The following is a 20,023-nucleotide window of genomic DNA, read 5'->3' as shown; positions in this document are numbered from 1 at the left end:
CCCTGTGTGATATAATTCTGCTCTGCCCAGGGTTAAATGACATGCTGCTGCCTTCAACAGACTGTAGCGAGTTTTGATTACACTACCATGCCTACCATTGATTGAGCTGAACCAGTGGTAACATCTATACACAATTTTGGGCCAAAAAAAGTCTGCTGCAGGTAATCTCTGAGAGTAGTGTCAGGCTGGATTGTACCTCTCTGTCCTAATCTGTTTAAAGGGCAGAAGCCTGTTTTGAAAAACCTCTACCACCATGTCAACATTCCTGAAAGAAGACAGAGAGCGGAGATCCTTATAGTATTTGACCTTTTTTTTCATCCCAGTATGCAGTACTAATTTAATTCGACAACTCTACTATATTACCTTCTGTGAGCAAGCGGAGGGACACCAGAATGGCCATAGAAGGCTCAAGCCCCTGATAACATGGGTAGAAAGACATATGCAAACTACACAAACCTATCACATGGAAGGTAAAACCTTTGTTTTATACTGTTAAACTTGGTGAAATTTCTTTTTTTTTTTTTTTTTTTTTTAAATGAGAAGGCTTTGCACAAACTTTCCTTACAAAAACAGAAAGCATGTTTGGGCAGACATAAGGTCTGGAAAATTTCAGCCCCACAGATGAAAGTGTCAGAACGTTATGAGCTAAAAACAAGGGGCTATAATGGAAGCTATAATTCCCATCTGCTCTACTGAATATCAGCAGATGCAGACAGTCATACATGTATCAGTTTACTTCTAGAATTAATTACCACATTCCAGTCTCAATAGGAGGTACCAAGATCCCAGAATATAATATGGACACATTCTTTATTCCATGGGACAAGATTTCCATATATTGCCTTCTCACCAGACTGTACTGAAATGGAAAAATGCCAATGCTGAGACAATTTCAGTATTTCCAGACTTATCTAACAAGATGTGGTATGAAGATCTAGTGATGCTTCCTCTGAGTCCATCTCTCCTCAAACAGTACCCGTTTCTTACCTGAAACTCAAGCATTCACTCTCAAGCACTGGCTAGTGGATGAGGAGGAAGAAGCTTTAGTTTTGCTATTAAGGAGACAGACATGTTACTTCAATCTAGAAGAATTTCTACTTTCATTGTTGATCAGAGGCTTTGGGTTTAAGAAGGCAAAATATCTGCTACAAAACTACAAAGTCTTATCTTTAACTAGGAAAATACACAAACAATTTGAAACTGGTTCATAATACCTGTTCAGCTCATAGACTCATAGACTTTAAGTTCAGAAGGGACCATTACGATCATCTAGTCTGACCTCCTGCACAATGCAAGCCACAGAATCTCACCCACCCACTCCCGTAACACACCTCTAACCTATGTCTGAGTTACTGAAGTCCTCAAATTGTGGTTTGAAGACATCAAACTGCAGAGAGTTCTCCAGCAAGTGACCCATGCCCCATGCTGCAGAGGAAGGCGAAAAACCTCCAGGGCCTCTGCCAATCTGCCCTGGAGGAAAATTCCTTCCCGACCCCAAATATGGTGATCAGTTAAACCCTGAGCATGTGGGCAAGACTCACCAGCCAGCACCCAGGAAAGAGTTCTCTGTAGTAACTCAGATACCACCCCATCTAACATCCCATCACAGACCACTGGGCATACTTACCTGCTGATAATCAAAGATCAATTGCCAAATTAATTGCCAAAATTAGGCTATCCCATCATACCATCCCCTCCATAAACTTATCAAGCTTAGTCTTGAAGCCAGATATGTCTTTTGCCCCCACTACTCCCCTTGGAAGGCTGTTCCAGAACTTCACTCCGCTAACGGTTAGAAACCTTCGTCTAATTTCAAGTCTAAACTTCCTAGTGTCCAGTTTATATCCATTTGTTCTTGTGTCCACATTGATACTAAGCTTAAATAATTGGGGGGGAGGGATAGCTCAGTGGTTTAAGCATTGGCCTGCTAAACCCAGGATTGTGAGTTCAATCCTTGAGGGGGCCACTTAGGAATCTGGGGCAAAAATTGGTCCTGCTAGTGAAGGCAGGGGGCTGGACTTGATGACCTTTCAAGGTCCCTTCCAGTTCTAGGAGATTGGTATATCTCCAATTATTACCTTTAATTCCTCTCCCTCCCTAATATTTATCCCTCTGATATATTTATAAAGAGCAATCATATCCCCCCTCAACCTTCTTTTGGTTAGGCTAAACAAGCCAAGCTCTTTGAGTCTCCTTTCATAAGATAGGTTTTTCATTCCTCAGTTCATCCTAGTAGCCCTTCTCTGTACCTGTTCCCATTTGAATTCATCCTTCTTAAACATGGGAGACCAGAACTGCACACAGTATTCCAGATGAGGTCTCACCAGTGCCTTGTATAACGGTACTAACACCTCCTTATCTTTGCTGGAAATACCTCGCCTGATGCATCCTAAAACCGCATTCGCTTTTTTAACGGCCATATCACATTCACAGCTCATAGTCATCCTGTGATCAACCAATACTCCGAGGTCCTTCTCCTCCTCTGTTACTTCCAACTGATGCGTCCCCAATTTATAATTAAATTCTTGTTATTAATCCCTAAATGCATGACCTTGCACTTTTCAATATTAAATTTCATCCTATTACTATTACTCCAGTTTACAAGGTCATCCAGATCTTCCTATATGATATCCCGGTCCTTCTCTGTGTTAGCAATACCTCCCAGCTTTGTGTCATCCGCAAACTTTATTAGCACATTCCCACTTTTTGTGCCAAGGTCAGTAATAAAAAGATTAAATAAGATTGGATCCAAAACTGATCCCTGAGGAACTCCACTAGTAACCTCCTTCCAGCCTGACAGTTCACCTTTCAGTATGACCCGTTGTAGTCTCCCCTTTAACCAGTTCCTTATCCACTTTTCAATTTTCATATTGATCCCCATCTTTTCCAATTTAACTAATAATTCCCCATGTGGAACCATATCAAATGCCTTACTGAAATCGAGGTAAATTAGATCCACCGCATTTCCTTTGTCTAAAAAAATCTGTTACATTCTCAAAGAAGGAGATCAGGTTGGTTTGGCACGATCTACCTTTTGTAAAACCATGTTGTATTTTGTCCCAATTATCATTGACCTCAATGTCCTTAACTACTTTCTCCTTCAACATTTTTTCCAAGACCTTACATACTACAGATGTCAAACTAACAGGCCTATAGTTACTCAGATCACTCTTTTTCCCTTTCTTAAAAATAGGAACTATGTTAGCAATTCTCCAGTCGTACGGTACAACCCCTGATTTTACTGATTCATTAAAAATTCTTGCTAATGAGCTTGCAATTTCATGTGCCGGTTCCTTTAATATTCTTGGATGAAGATTATCTGGGCCCTCTGATTTTGTCCCAGCTGAACCATTGTTAAAATTGGTCAGGGTCACAATGTAGAAAAAGCTTCAGTGACCAGAGCCATTTTTGCAAACATTTTGCTTAGACTCAATTTTCAACAGGTTTCCCTAAAAATATATGTAAAAAGTCTAGACACTGGAGCCTAATCTATACTGCAGCTTCAGATGAACTACTGTTAGAGCTGGTTCTAATCTATTTGTTCAAATTTCCCCAGCATACACATTCCTCAAGGGTTCAGGCTAGAAACACTTTCCCGGGCAAAGGTTTTTAATTTTGTTCAGAAAGCTAACTGGACACTAGTATATACATGCAGAATATACTTCAGTCCTTACGGGGAGGTTTGGAGTCAAGCAGGTACCAACCCATAATGAAGATTTTTGTAGGAAGTTTTCTTGAGATCAGCAGCAGAGAGATCAACTAAAATGTCCTCTTTTACTTAGCTGCTCCTGCTCAATAGTCAAGCTACTACTGAGTCAAATACTGCCTCACAAAAGTCTACATCCATTAATACAAGCCCTGATTCAATAAGTCTATTCTTTGTGATAGAAATGAAGGAGGTTTTTTTCCAAAGCCAGGTCTAATGTGGAATTTAAAAGGAGAGGTTAATCACCTTGTGTAGTAACTGGAGTTCGAGATGCATGTCCCTATGCGTGCTCCACTTCAGATGTGCATGCTCCCCATGTGCCTTTGATTGGAGCTTCGGAGTCAAGTCTAATACTGAAGACAGGATTGTATTTCCAAGTGAAGCAAATGATCTAGAGGCATGAACCAATGCAGAGTGTTTGGAGAAAGTATATATTGAAGTCCAAGTTACAACTTAGCGTATTTCAACTCTTGGAAACATCCTCAAGTAATACCACAGAAGTAGACTAAGACTTTGTAGAATGAGCGAGATCGCTAAAAAGGAAGATTGATAACCATGAGATAATACACCCAGAGATCCATCTGAGAGTCTTTGTTAGAGATGTGAATCCTTTGTATTTGTTCGCAATGGAGACTTTCTAAATGGCTTGGATCTGTCCACATAGGACAACATTCCTCTGACATCCAAGGTATGGAAAGCAGTTTCCCACTTAGTCTAATGTTGATTCAGGAGAAAAAAACTGGAAGATGAGTGATCTGGTTAGTATGAAAATTCAGAGAACATTTTACAAAGAAACTTAGGTTGTGGAGGATCTGCAACATGAAAATGAGTGTCCGAAAGGCTGAGAGCCACAAACCAATCCCTGGAATCTAATAAAGGGATTACAGCTGCAAGAGTCACCATCCTGAATTTCTCTAGTTTCACAGAGTTGTTTACGCATTTGAGACCTAATTCTGGTCTCCATCCCCCCCCTTTTTTTTTCCTTAGGGAAAGGGGGAACAGCAAGGAGACCAAAATTGGAACAGAAACCCTTGCCCATGTGCTGAACTGGAACTGGTTCTATGGCTCCTATGCATAGAAGAGAGAACTTCCTTTCTCAGCAACTGATCATGAGACCGGGTGCTGAAAAGGAACAGAGAAGTGGGGTAGGAGGGAGGAATGGAGGTAAAATGGACTGAATGACCAGATATTATGACCCCCAAAAACCCATTGGTCAGATGTTTTTCTTTCCCATGCAGTTGGAAATGGGAGGCTCTCAGAAACCATTAAATAAACCAGGTGAGATCTCGCAGCCATTTCAGACTTGCTAAATTTTCTTTTATTTGCAGATAGGGATGGGGGGGGGAGAGAGAGAGAGAGAAAATCCCTAAGCATGGCTTTTGAATCTTTCACAGTATAAAGAGACTCATTAATAGACTCAGAATTGCTTGAGACCATCAAAAGGAAAGTCCTCAACAGTGCTCTGTACTTCCCCAGAGAAACCCGACAACTGGAGTCAAGAGGCTCGTTATATCATGGTCACAGTGGAAATGGAGTGTACAACAATATCGGCTGCATCTAAGGAAGCCTGTAATGAATGATGTTCTTGCCAAAATCTGATGTTCAGTTATGATGGCCTTAAACTGTTCACAATGCATTCCGTTTAAAGCTATTAAGTTTATTATAATTAGTGTAGCCATATTTTTACATCAGCGCTAGGTAATTAGCAATTCTGAATTATAAAGTCACTGAGGAATAACTCTTGCTACTGAAGATACTGAGTTGCTTCTGGTCCTAGTTATAAAATTTAGACTTTGAATGATATTGTCTACCATGCTCATTAACTGTTACTATCACTAAGGAATTCAGTGATGAGTATGAAAATAAAAATTCTGAGTTCTTGACTGGAGCATATTTTTTGTCAGCATGCTTAAAGATAGGAGTGCCATAGCTGTAGTCTACCAGATGGTATTAGTAGGCTTCAACAAAGCATCATTTCCAGGAGGGCAACTTATGCAGAAGCTGTAGTGTGTAAACTCCCAGGAGTTTAGGATGAGAGTCCTGAACCTCTTCTAAAGGAATTTAAAGCATATCTACAAGGAGCTCCATTAGATCCTGAAATTGTCTAAAATCATCTGCTATGGATGCTGATGGAAGCATTACAGCCTTACCTGTGCTTGGACACTGTACGGGGGTGTTATCTGAGCCGGTTTCAGTACTCACTATCATCAATCTAAAATTTATTTTTCTGTTTTTCCAAGATCTGCTTTTAAATGAGATGCAGCTCTTACACTTGGGTTGCGTATGGATGTCTCCCAAGCAACGAAGGGACTGTGAGTATCCTTCCACGAAGCTACTCCAGTCAGAAAGGAAAAAACAATGTTTAAAGCCTGGCATAGCCCAGAAGTGTTGATGTACAGAATAACCCCTCAAGCAGCGAACGTAAAAAGGGCGGGAAAACAAACAGACGCCCCCCTCCCCCCCCCAAACAAACAGAATATCTATATCTGAAGCTAACTATGCCTAAAAATAAAGTGGACACACTTGACACCCTGTCTCAGGCCAAAGTGCAGCTGAGAAGGAACTGAGGGTGGATTAGTCTATATATCCTTAGTATAGAGCATGAGGGTATCTGGAGTGCATGCATAGGGTGAACAGATTTTGCTACCAAAGGTGCCTGGGGAGCATGCACACCTGAAGTGGAGCACCCAGAGGGACACTACTTGAAGAACTTTTGTTACTTTTTTTCCCACTCTTTTTTTTCTCGATACCTTTTGCTACTAGTGAAATGATGGGTGGAAATTGAAGTAAATTCTGGTTCTGAACACACTTACAATAATGCATCCATTGATAACTCTGATATATTAATTTTGTCTTTAAAAGAGCCATTTCTTGCAATTATGTTTTGATGCCAATATATCTACATATGTGCAAATCCTGAGTATATGAATTCGAAAGACCAAGTTATCTAGCTGATGCATTTCCTTTCTGCACAATTAATATGCCCTGATAATTTACTTACCGGCTTTTCTATGTTGATTGTTAATTATTGGAAAGTGCCAAATACTAGGTTAAGTTTTGTGTGCCCTTGAGGTGCATGTTTTTCTCTGCCTGTTGTGTGAAAATTAAAGGTCTGTGTGCAGACCAGCAGGCCTTGTTCTTCTATTTCTGTATACCATTGTGCTGTCCACTATTAAGAAGATACATTATTGTGCACCAAGTCCTTCAGGTCAGTGTCAATCAATATGACCTTAATTCTCTCTGACAGAGAATTTCCTTTGGATTATCACATAACCTAAATGAGACTACCTCACTAATACTGACTCACATCATCAATATTCTGTCCAGCCTTACGACATGTTGATATTGTGCTAACTCCGTTGTTTCTTGTTTCAAAAAGAAGAGGTCGGTATGTGGAATTTTCACCTTAAATCTTTATATTGTAAATTACCCTTGAATTTAGAGATGATAGTAACACATGCCATGTTCTTGTCTTTAACAGAATTCAAGGAAGCACCTTAAGTTTTGTTAATGGAAAGACTGATTGGAACAGTCATTTCTATATTTTTCTCCTTTACAATTATGGTTCCATTTTCCACTTCCAAATCCAGAATCTCTTCTTGGTTGTGTGGAAGAATGAAGGCCACAAAAGAAATTTCTCTTCGCTGTAAGGCCTAAAACTCTCTAATTTGCTTTTCTATATAAGGTAGAAATTTACTTTTTTTTCCCCCCAAAGACTCCAGTTACTGGTTATTTTTAAATTCTGAATACATGAATGAAGTCACATGAGGATCTGGTTGGAAATCTACTTTCCAAATATGTATTCATAGCGGTCTTCTGGCTATTGCACTGGTTGCCATGGACCTGGCTGGAAATCTTAAGGAGTGTATCGGTAAGTTTCATATAAAAGGAAGCAACTCGAAGCAATCTTTTATTATGCTAATTTAAAATACAATTTTATACACACTTCTATCTAGATTACACACATAAGGTTAGACACATTCAAAAGTTTTATGCAATTCAGAAAGAAAACAAACTTGGATGCAGCAATAGCATATCTGGAAGGTTTAAAATAATTTCCACTAAAGAGAGATCCTTCCAGAAAGGCAGATTCCTGCCTAATAAAGTGTTATAAAGCTTTCACAGTAACTTTAACAGCATCAGTTATATCGGCATATTTTGTAAGAGCTATTTTAGCATGGACACTTGAAATTTAATATACCACATTTATGTATTTTCTTTCATACATATGTGTACATACATACACATTCATAAAGTCACAACATGCTCATGTTACAAAAGCTTATTCTGATTTATCTCATCACTTTGTCTCTGATTCCAGTTTTTCGCATTCCCATGCCTGTTTCTCTACTCTATAGAGAAGACTGCTTCTGTTTCATTCTTTTGTGAAGAAGTTTCAATTCCTCCCTGTTCATCAGATCTTTAAAATTTAGATTTATTTTTATCCAAATAAGTTCTCTTTGAGAGGACTGAAACTGCCACTTACTGCATAACCTAAATAGATTTGCAATTCAAGAGAACTACAGGCAGTTGTGGGTAAAACATGGTGGCAATAAAACCTTTAGCAAAAGATGCACTGAAAACATCAGAGATCGTACTTATGCTTTTATAGCTGAGAAAGGTCTAACAAAGTACAAAAATAGACTACTTCATAGTATTTATCAGGAGCTTTTATGAATGTCAGACAGGACAACAAAAATTAAAGAATACCACCAGCCAGTCTCTCAGTGCTTCTACTTGCTGCAGCTAATGGACCCCTTCTTTCTGTCTGTACCTTCAGAGTAGTACTCTTGGCTATGACGTTCAATAGCAGAAGTGAAATAGGAAAAAAACTAAATATTTCTAAGGGCTCTGTAAATACAGCATCTGTCTGCAAGTAAGACCACATACTTTTTCTGTTTCTACAACCCAATATCATTTGTTCATTTTGTATAACACAAAAAGTGAGCATCAAAACAAATCTGGGTAAAAATCCTACAGTCCTTTCTTAGCCATAACTATCAATGAAAGGACTAAAGGGTTTAAGTCCTGGTGTAGAGTAAACTAATTTATATAAGTACAGCTGCACATACATGGCAAAAAGCAAAATACCTAAAATGATAGGAGTGTAATGTAATTCCTAAAACTGCAAGTGCCTTATGAAAAACAAACTCATAGCAATAAAGGGGGGCATATGAAGGACATTATTTTCATCCTGAAATCAAAATCCATTTGCAATTTCAAAATCACAAGATTTGTGCTCTGAAACAACTACTCGGTGTGCCATTAAATTTAAGCAATTTTTCTTCAGAGCTGTTGCTATAGCAATCAGAACAGCAACCTGAAAAATAAAAAGCATCCTGCTATATCCTCATTATACACTAAATAATGCTTAGAAAAAAGCTGAAAAGTGGTTAAGTGAAAAACATCCTATTCCTCTACATACTTGTATATAATTGCAATGGGATGACTTTTACAGGCTAGTGTGAACGTCAGATCCTACCTCCCTAAAATAACAGAGAAAAAATTCTATTCTTCTCAGTTTTGTCAAGACCTTTGCAGTAATACAAGTGAACAGCTGTCTGCAGTTTTGTTGAACAGCCCAGCTATTTTTCAGAATCATAGGCTCTTTGGATTTGTCACAGCTTTGAGTACAGTATTTCTATATACATACTTTAGACCAGCAAACCAGACACTTCAATGACATTTACAGTATCAAAACACGAAGGAGTATTCTGTAGCAAAAATATCTATATTTTGCACGTTTCCTCCTGTTTGGATCTCAGAAAGTGTTCCCTAGCACGAAACTACCTTAGACATTTTCGCTTCCAAAACCTTTCATACTACCTGTTATTACTTTTCTTTATGTAAGCATTTTCATGTAATCTATATCAACAAATATAATCAAATATAATGCAACATTTCATTTTTTTCTGAGTATATCAAAGTCAATAAAAAACTGACAAAGAATTAAGGAATTTAAATCATACAGCTTTAAGACTCTTATTGACGTAAGCAACACCACTAGGTACAAAGTTCTAAAACTTAAAAATACCAATGATCCAACTTAAATAATAACTACAGCATAAACTGCTGCCAGTAAGTTATTATCATGTCTACGACAACAAAAATTAAAATTAATCTGTTTCTTGTTTCAATGTGCTCTTATAGTGAGGACTCAGTTAAAAACCATTTCTGTGCAAAAAAGCACTGATTCATAGACTGACCAGACAGCAGTTGTCACAATATGTGCTTTTTAAAAAAAAAAAAGAGTTTGCAATACCTGTGCAAAAAAAAAAAAAAGTCATCATGTTCACAGTATATCCACATGCCCCTAACATTGTTCAATGCTCAAGAGAGGTTTATTTTTTTTCCCTGAGCAAAATCCTGGATTGTGTTGTTCAAGTTCATTTAAAAAGGAAGTAATTAGACTTAACATACAATTAACATCTCAAAATATTTCTTGTTTTAAACATTTTCCCAAGGAGAGTGCAAGTATATCACATGCTCAAGAAAATAAGCATGCAAGAGAAAGCAAACCATAAGGGAAGATTTGTGGAAGGGCTGAAGAGTTTACATTTTTCTCCAATGTTGGCCTTATACTCTCACCCTTAAGACCTTGCATCACAAACAATATTCTTTCAGCTCAGGAAAGAATTTCCTTTGAAGACTTGCTTCTTTTAGTTGGCAGGTGAGGTAATTGGTAAGATCCACAAGGAGCTTCCTTCTCTACTTTCATCCCCTCTGTTTGCAGAGCATTCTACCTTCACAGCATCCCTATCCAGGGAGCAAGGACTGGTGACAGAAACAGTTTCCTGCATAACAGTGCAGGGTGTTGCTCTTAGGCCACCAGATTGAACTGCAAAGTAATGTTTTATCATAATTATAGTACAACTATTACTTATTTCTTCTAGCGTTACACAGTATTTTCTTAGCATGTTAAAACTTGCACAATCTTTCAAATACTTAAATAAATGCATGCATACTTACTAAAAGGAAACATTTATTTTAAAACACTAACCAAAGCCATTTGGAGAGGAAAGGATAAAAACTGTTTGATCATTTAAGGGCTGTTAATGTTAAAAAAAAATAATTAATTTCCTTCACCCACAAAAAAAAAAGTTGCCATGGATGGGCATTACAAGATTAATGCTTGCTTCAGAAAATGAATGTGTGTTAATTTTACTCACATATGATAATAGGCATGGATATTACATGTTCCTCTTCCTCAGCTGTCTTACAGGAAAATCTGTCACCATCATTCACTCTATATACAGATCTGACTGACTTCATTGTACTGAAATTGAGCTTGCCTTTAAAGGTTGGGAAGGGAACAGAAACAACCAAGAATCTATCTGCATGAATTAGGAAGAGCCTAGAGCAGATATACTCAATAGGAGGCCTGTGGACGAAATGTGGCCCACCAAGGCTTCATGTGTGGCCCTCCAGCTGAACTTTAAAAAAGTTTATAATTAAATTCACAGTGATGCTCTGCCTATCATTTGCCTATGACTTCCTTAGTAAGTAACTTACTTACTGGCAGTGCTTAATTTGTAATGAAAGAGGAGCCGGGGCTCAGCCCTGGTAAGCCCCAGCACAAATTAAGTTTACTGGATCTTAAGTTCCTGCAATAGCATGGTCTATGATTCAGCTAGAACACTGCCAATTTTTTTCATTAGTGATAGAAATGGAACCAAAAATGAAAGTGAGTGGGAGTAAACATCACAATGTCAACAAAGATAGAACCACTAATACTTATATTGCAAGCAAGGTCTTTATTTAGTGGTGGCTGACTTTTTAAAAAAAAATTTTTTGTCAGCCTTCTGCCCAAATGGCCTTGTCATAAAATTCTCAAATTGGCCCACGTGTAGATCTAATTGAGTATCACTGGCCTAGAGCACCAAATATGGGGGAAAATAATAAATGGATGAAGATTTACAAAACTTTCTCAAACTTTGGTGGAAAAAAAGACAGTTACAGGAACAAGAAGCCAAAGCCTCAAAGCACGAGCCCGTGAGCTGGCGGGGCCAGGCTGAGGTCCCATTGGAACCAGGTCCCAGACTGGCGGAAAAAGTCTTTCAAAGCCTTTCAGGAACCTAATTGTCATGAGAGAATACAGATGTACCCTGAACACAAGAGTGGAAGGCTGATATAGGCTGCCACCTTGATCGAACAGACGGCCAGGCCCTGCTGCTTTAAGTGAAGCAAGTAATCCAGAATGGACTACAGAGACAACTGGGTCAGGGAGATACTCCGCTCCGCTACCCAGCAGGAGAAATGCTTCCACTTTGTCATGTCAGTTGCTCTGGTGGAAGGCTTTCTGCTCTCCAAGAGAGCCTGCTGTACCTGACTAGAGCAGGCTTGTTCCTCTGGATCCAACCATGCAGCATCCAAGCTGTGAGGTGGAGTGAGGTGAGATTGGGGCCATGCAGTCCCTGGTGGCACAGAGGGGAAGACTGATGTCCCCAGTGGATGGCCTGGGCTTGCGAGCAGGTCTTCCTCCTTGCTGTCAAAGCCCAAGGAGGGAGAGACTTGTCTGGGGGACGGTACCAAGGCTGCCTGTCTACCACATTCCTATCAGCTCTCTCTGTGGACCTCCATTGAGGTACTGGAATAATGTACTGGAATAATGGAATTGTACTGGAATAATGGCTCTCGGTGCCACAACTCTGGTGACCACCGGCAGTGTTCGGCGGATCAGTGATGGTACCCCAGCGATCGACACCCCACACTAAGAGAGCAGTGCTGCTCCGTAGACCAGGAACAGGAGCAAGAGGATCGACGTGTCAGAGACAGTCAACATGCCCGTGGTGATCCATACCCAGGATCCGGAGACCAGTGATGGGGCTCCGGAGACAGGCATCTCACTCCTCCGGAGCAGTGCCAAGGACTGGGAGACCGACTCAAATGCTCCTGGCACCAGGGCTCTGGTGACCCGCCTCTGCAGGTCTGTGCCAGACCACCAGTGATCGACAGCGGAACCCCGAGGAATGCTGCCTAGATCTGGGGACTGATGCCAGGAACTCTGGCAGGTAAGCGAACCCACATCCAGAGGCTGAGGCATGTCCTGCCCTAGGCTAAGTCCCATACGGGACTAACTAATTCTAACTTAACACTAATGGAACTATTAACTATACAACTTTTAAAAAACGATATAAAACAAATTTGCTACTAGGCACAGTTGATATAGGAAAGCTTGTCGAGGCAAAGAGACGTTCCAGCATGGCCACTCACAGTAAGAAGAAACTGAGGGAGGGGGGAGCCAGTGGCACCCCTTATACCGGTGCATACGCGCACCACTCCAGAGGGCGCCAGAGCTGGTCCCTTACCGATATCACTGAGGGGAAAACTTCCAGCACCAGTGCATGTGGTGAGCACACACACCTACAATGGAATGGACATGAGCAAGCACTCGAAGAAGAAGAAGAAGGAGGAGGAGAGGACAACAAGAATAATAATTCACTAAACTAAACACCCAAGAGCAGCAGCAGCCACCTCTCACATATCTAAGCAGCCATCTCTTTCTAAGTCTAAAAGAAGAAATAGCTACCATGTGTGAAAACAAAGTGCTTCTCTAGGCTGTGATAATGGTCCTGGGTCTTGCAAATGCAAGCTTTGCTGGTGATGATGCTTCAACAGCAGTATCCCCAGCTACTATAGGCCTCCCATATGACCACCGTATCCTGGTTGGTATAGGGCATAAGGATTCCTATGTAAGTGATGAAGCCCAGACCAAAAACAGGTACTCTTACTTTATAATACCCTATTGAAGATGGCATATTTACACACTGGGATGAAATGGAAAAAAAAAATAGTATCACACCTACAATGAGCTTCATGTTGTGCCTGAGGAACAGCCCACGCTGTTACCTGACGCTCCTCTGAATTCCAAGGCAGACCACGAAAAGATGACACAATTAATGTTTGAAACTTTTAAACTCCCAGCTTTCTATGTTGCAATTCAAGCAGTACTTTGTATGCTTCAGACTGTATTACTTGTACTGTATTGGATTCAAGAGATGGTGTTATCCATAACTCGCCAGATTTTAAGGTATTTAGACACCTAGTGGTATTTTCAAAATTGCATTTTTGAAAATCCAACTAGATGTTTATCTGCTTCTTTAGGTGCCTTTAAAAAACCGTTAAAAAACTGTCCCAATGTGCCTATCTATGTAGATTGTCAATAAACATAGTGACTCCTTTGTCACTACAGCCGGAAGAGAAAGTGTCCATGATATTAAGGAAAAGCTATGCTACGTGGCATAGGACTTTGAGAACAAAATGGCTACAGCTACTGCTTCATCTTCCCTAGGAAAGAGTTACATGTCATCAGATGGACTTCACTGGTAATGAGCATTCCCTTCCCCTCCCCCAACATTCTTCCAGCTCTCTTTTATTACTATGAGATGAAATCTGACTGAATTCACAAACCAACCTACAACAGCATAATGAAATGAGATACTGACATTATTGGCATACAGGTCTTTCTTAATGTCCTTTCTAGAGGAACTACTATGTATCTTGACATAGTGGACAAAATGAAGAAAGATTACTGCTATAAATCCCAGCAAACTGAAAATTAAAACTACTGCTCCACCAGAACTTTAATACTCTGGCTTCCTTATTTACTTTCCAGCAGACATGGTTCTGCAAACAAGAATATGATGAAGCTGGATCATATATAGTCCACAAATGCTTTTAATTGTGTAATATTACATAAAGACATATAGCCTATACTTATTACAAGCTACTTTTCCCCAAAACACAGTTTTTCATGGCAAAATGCAAACTTAACAGAGACTGTGTATTTTCAGATTTTTTTTAATTACAAGACATTTATAATATTCATTAACAATAACAATACAATTATACTTTCCTTTTCAACCGATAGACATCAGTATTTACATCATATCAATGTAATGTGGTATTCCATACATTTATATATCACATAAGAGAGCTCAGATACTATCACCTTAACACTAAATTAACCAAAATGCATGACAGAAATATGGTTACTTATCACACACGTATATATAAAAGCACATATTAGATTGGATATTATGTATATAGTGTCATAATTTAGCATGGCATGCTACAAGATAAAAAGATGCACTCAGAAAAAAAGAAGCCCCAAACAGTTTGTATTGTATATCAGACAAGTATAGAAAATGAAGATAACAGACAAAGGAAGGGTTAGGGAAGGGATAGACAAGGTTTAAAACAAATTCAAAAAATATATAAATCATATTATATAGTGAGAACATTGTAAATTCTGATTATGACATAATATATTATCGGTTTATTCACAAATATACATCTAAATTTGTGTGCACTATTCTATATCCACATATCCAAGACATTAAGGTACAGTCACAAAATTATGACTGTAAGACAATACACTGCAAAAATACAATCTTCTCATTCAGTGGATTAAAAGTGTTCTGTATAAAAACACTTAAATTTTGGAAATATTTAAACTTTACACACTGCTTTAAATTTCTGGAAAACGTTTACTTAAGTTGCTACTTTTCCAAGTGCTGTTGTGATTACAGTCACTTGAAACACTTCAATGTCATACACAGCAGAGTGCCAATGCTAAAATGAACATAACATTTAAGATGAAGAGAAATTATAGCTTATTTAAAAACAAATCAAAAGAAATGTACAGAAGCATACTTTATTTTATGCAAGGAATAATATTAAAGAACAGTTATAAACAAAAAAAAATATTAATCCAAAGCAGGATATATAAAAACTAGAAGGTCTGTTTTGTCTTTTCAACACAGAAATAAAGTAGTTCAGTTCATTTGTTACCTACATTCAACAACTTCAATTTTTTTTTTGGAGACAACACACATTGAAAGACAAATATTTAATATTACTCTAGTGCAATATTGTTTAGTGCACTTCTGTAAAACCAACAACCTGCTGAACCAGCCAATGTTTACAACAAAAACATGCTTTTTACATCAGACAATTTGTGCTAACACTGCAATATTTACAGTCCAGTACACTCTGTGCTTTCTGGTACTTGCCAAAAATTCAGTACTCAAAGTATTTTCCTAACTGTTAACTTTATTTTTTTTTAAGATATAAGAACCGTCAGAATACTGCGATGTTCTCTTCACAAATGTTTAAAAAGAAAAAAAAGTCTCCACCCACCAATGATACCAGACAAAAATCTAATTTGAATATAAAATTACCAATAATATCCAAAATATTTAAATACATCAGAAAGTTTGATTATCATAATTTTAATCAATATAAGTGACACTTCACCAGTGTAAAGCCTGCCTAACTGTGTTTTTAGTGGATTAAATGCAGGGGAGATAGATTTCACCTTCTTCATCTAAAGGCCAGTAGTACAGGCCTCTTGCCTTCACTGTGGCTACTCCATTTTATATGCTGGAATAGCATCCAGAAACTCTTTACAGTATTTATACGGTATGCCAGAGCCACTGAATTCAAGAATAAGTATATCCAGCGGCTCCTGCCCCTGGCCTTTGTGAGGCCAGAAACCCACCCACTCTGCAAACACTACCTGGTTATCACAGCCCATACAAACCCAATTTTGGGTTTAAGGGGTATTTTCCAGGACAGAAGCAAAGACAACATAAGCACAAAACTACAGGAAAAAAGTTAAAAGCAAAGGAGTCACAAGGTGCCTCCTGCAAGGTGGGGTGGGTGGAAGAGCAGGGGACAGGACGGGTCAGCCAAAAATTAAAGATGCCTAGGCAGCAAACCAGCAACAACAGGTTCCACCACATTGTGCCCTCTTAAATGCATGAAAGTCATTTGTCAGAGCAATCTATGAGAGTGCTTTTAAGAGGTGTAAAATGCTAAATGTTTTTGTAAAAAACTTATAAATGTTCCTCTAGTTTGTGCTCAAGATGACTGTGTCCTTATCTTATATACTCAGTACATCTTGGCCTCATGACAGTGCAGTACACTATAAGCGTCATGTATCCAGGCGGGTCAAATACTTAGCAGATATTTTGTTAAATATGAACTATCATCACATGCAGAAGCATCCACATCTCGGTAATGAGAAAGTTTAGTAAATTGCTGTGATAGGAAATGCCATATTCAAAATTATACTACACCTCTACCCCGTTATAACGCCACCCGATATAACACGAATTCGGATATAACACGGTAAAATGGCACTCTGGGGGGATGGGGCTGCACGTTCCGGCGGATCAAATCAAGTTCGATATAACGCTGTAAGATTTTTTGGCTCCCAAGGACAACATCATATCGAGGTAGAGGTGTATGTTAAATAGCAAGAAACAGCATTTAATTTGAGTGAGTACTGCAGCAGATAATGAAAAAAACTCCTTGCTAGCCTCATATTAGGAAACAGTAGGAAAGCAGAGCATTTTCAAGCCCGAGTGTCCAGCAGATTCCCTTGATAAAAGGGAAAAAATGATAGTCCCTGTATTGGACAGTCTACACATTTTCTATAAAAAAAAATAGGTTACAACCTCCAGCACCCCACTTTCATTTTTAAACATTACAAAATTATGCCTTGTAACAAAGATATTAGTAACCAAGTTACAAGTACCAATAGGCCTTCATAATGTAACATTTGAAAAAGCTTAAATATATTCAGCACTGTAACATTCACAGTAACTAGGCTCCAAAACAATATTTAGTAATCCTCAACTGATGCCTTTAAGTTAACATGCTAAAAGACGGGAAATTCAACGTTACCTGACATATACCTAATTTTGCTATAAAATAATTTGTCTAGGTAGCTGTTTTAACATTTCTTTCTCTGCTTCAATCTAAATTCTACTTTCTTCTACATACATTCTCAAGGGAAAGCTCTGAGCTCAGTATTTATAATTTGCTTCCATATTCCCACTTCCCTTAGTAGACCATCTAAATATATGAACTGAGATTTGAAAATTGCAACACAATCAAAGCACTTTTTTCCTAGAATAGTGAAGGCTAGAATTTACAAACTGCTTTTATCAAACCAGTTACCAGTGAGAAATTGTAGGCATAATTATTTAATCCCATTAAAACAAAGAAATGACGACAGAAAACTGCAAAGCAATTTGAACAATAAAGAGATTCTAAACTAATGTAATAATGAATCATGCAATCTTGATCAGTTTGCAGATACTTCTACATTCCTATATTGTTTACCCAGTTAAAGTAGTATAGTGTTTCACTGAGATTTATAAAAAGCTGCCCATCCAAATATCAAATAGCCACCTGCATCAACAACTCAAGTCTCTGGTTTTCTGTCAGCTAATCATGAGTTAATTAAGCCAAATCAACTAAATTTAGGTGAAAATCTAAAATAAAAACAGCTATTTCTTCCAATATATCTTTTAAATACAATACTTCAGTGTAAGACCCAATTTTTTCAGGTTGATTGTCCCATTTATAAGTAATATAACTCTCCTTCAGATCTTGTATTTTCCCCTTTTTTAGATTCAGGAATTTATTTCCAACTTTTGTTCAGTGCATTATGTTCATTATATAGTACAAGTAAAAACAGAAAGTTAACTGTACTGACTCATTAAAAGAAAACTGAATAAAAAACTTTCAAAGAGACTATAATCACAGACTTGCCAACATTTTGATTCTGAAAGGAAAAACCAACTATATTCACTGATAAACCCCATATACCAGAAGTATGAATGCATGTAGTGGTGAAAGATTGGAGACTGCATTAATTATTTTCCCTTTTGATCCAAAACACTCTCTCAATCAGGTACAGAGAGCAGTACTTTTTTTTTTTAAAACTTACATTATGTATACCTGATGGAAATCTTTATCCTTTGTTTCGCAGAAGCATATTGAGAAAATAGCAGAGTATCCAACTGAGTAATTTCACAAAGTTGTTGAGGAGAAATCTCCCATGTGAAGTGTTTTTGGTAATATCTGCCATTTGGCTATTGTTACATTCCAACATCAAAGTTTGCTTTTCTAGATTATCTTTCAGTTACAGGATAGAAATCAACTCTGAAAATTATTGTTTAGAAGTAGCCAGAGAGAAATCAATAAAATACGTCAGGCAGAGAGAAATCTCCCAATGGCAATGAGGCCTAGTCCCAAACAGCTATTAAGTATAAAAATAACACTGTTTATCTGTATCTCTTGTTTTCTGAGGATCTCTCTCTCAATGGCTCACTACTCAAAGTCCATGATTCCAGGACAAAACCAGACAAGAATTCTCATGCTATTAAAGATTTGACTCATCCAGAGGAGAGGCACCCCTCTATTACAGGAAAATAAGACTGACAGTGTCACCATTTCAAGGCTTGTTCATTTTTAAAGTGTGAAGTGGTAATCATCAGGCAGGCAAGGAATTTTTCTCCCTAATTGCCACACCTTTCTCCCACTCACCCTCCAATCCTAGCCCCTAGTAAAAGCTAATTAAAAATATCCAGTAAAATATTTTCTGAATCTCTCCAAAATCAGAGAGGGAGAATTGAGCATGAATGATAATTAAATTTTACTCAGATTTTCAGACAAAAGCTTTTTTTTTTCTTTCAAAGATGCTCACCTCAGTTGATTCTTCTTAGAAACAAAACATCTCAAGAAATGACTAACAGGCAGTAGTACGGTCCAGTGGATTCTATTCCCATGTCTTTGACTGACCTGCTGTGTGACCTTGGACAAGTTTTTCCACTTCTCTATGCCTTAGTTTCCCTTCCTATCCTATGTCTTGTCTATTCAGATTATAAACGCTTCTGGTGATTATAAACTCTTTAGGTGTTTGTACAGAGTGTAACATAATGAAGCCCAGATCACAGTTGAGAGCTCTAGACATTATCATAACAAAAATTAACAAAATAGTCATCTGAAACAGACAAAATGAAGAGTAGCATGCCTTAAGGTAAAGACAGCAACAACAACACAGTTTTAGATTTTTAGTTTGTTTGGAACATTTGTTTAAAGTTTCCACCTTATTAATTTTTTTAAATGTATCTTAATCTTTTTTCACACTGCTGAGGAAGACTCTCCACCAGACTGCTTAAACTAACCCTACATAGCATAATATATCAAAATATTAATTACAAATTACATGAAAAGACAAGACCCCTTCCCCGAAAAACTTACAACCTAACTCAGAGAAATACAATATATGACGTGAAAGTTTAAGGCAGGAAGGCTTGGAGAGAAAAGCAACAGGAGAGCTTCACAACAGAGCCCTGTAGTGGGACTGGGATCCCTCGGGTCCCACTAACCATAATAGTGGAGCAGGTAAAATATGGTCAAAAAAACCAGACTGCAGTAATTTGCAGAAAAACACTAATTCTCTTGTCAGTCTGTCATAAATAGAATTTCAGCAATGTAAAGCAAGATTTCTTTTTTTTA

General features: G+C 38.2%; 1 protein-coding gene and 1 pseudogene across 2 annotated transcripts in view; one reads left to right on the top strand and one right to left on the bottom strand.

Moving 5' to 3' along the window:
- Positions 1-20,023, bottom strand: part of MED13L (mediator complex subunit 13L) — a 364,465-nt gene that overhangs the window by 277,185 nt on the left and 67,257 nt on the right. The gene's annotated exons all lie outside the window — the stretch shown is intronic.
- Positions 13,273-14,387, top strand: LOC120386274 (annotated as a pseudogene).

The sequence above is a fragment of the Mauremys reevesii genome, linkage group 18 (assembly GCF_016161935.1).
Source record: "Mauremys reevesii isolate NIE-2019 linkage group 18, ASM1616193v1, whole genome shotgun sequence".
In the NCBI taxonomy this organism is placed as follows: domain Eukaryota; kingdom Metazoa; phylum Chordata; order Testudines; family Geoemydidae; genus Mauremys; species Mauremys reevesii.
Note: the sequence above shows the minus strand (reverse complement) of the source record. Positions and strands in the feature narration are given on the sequence as shown.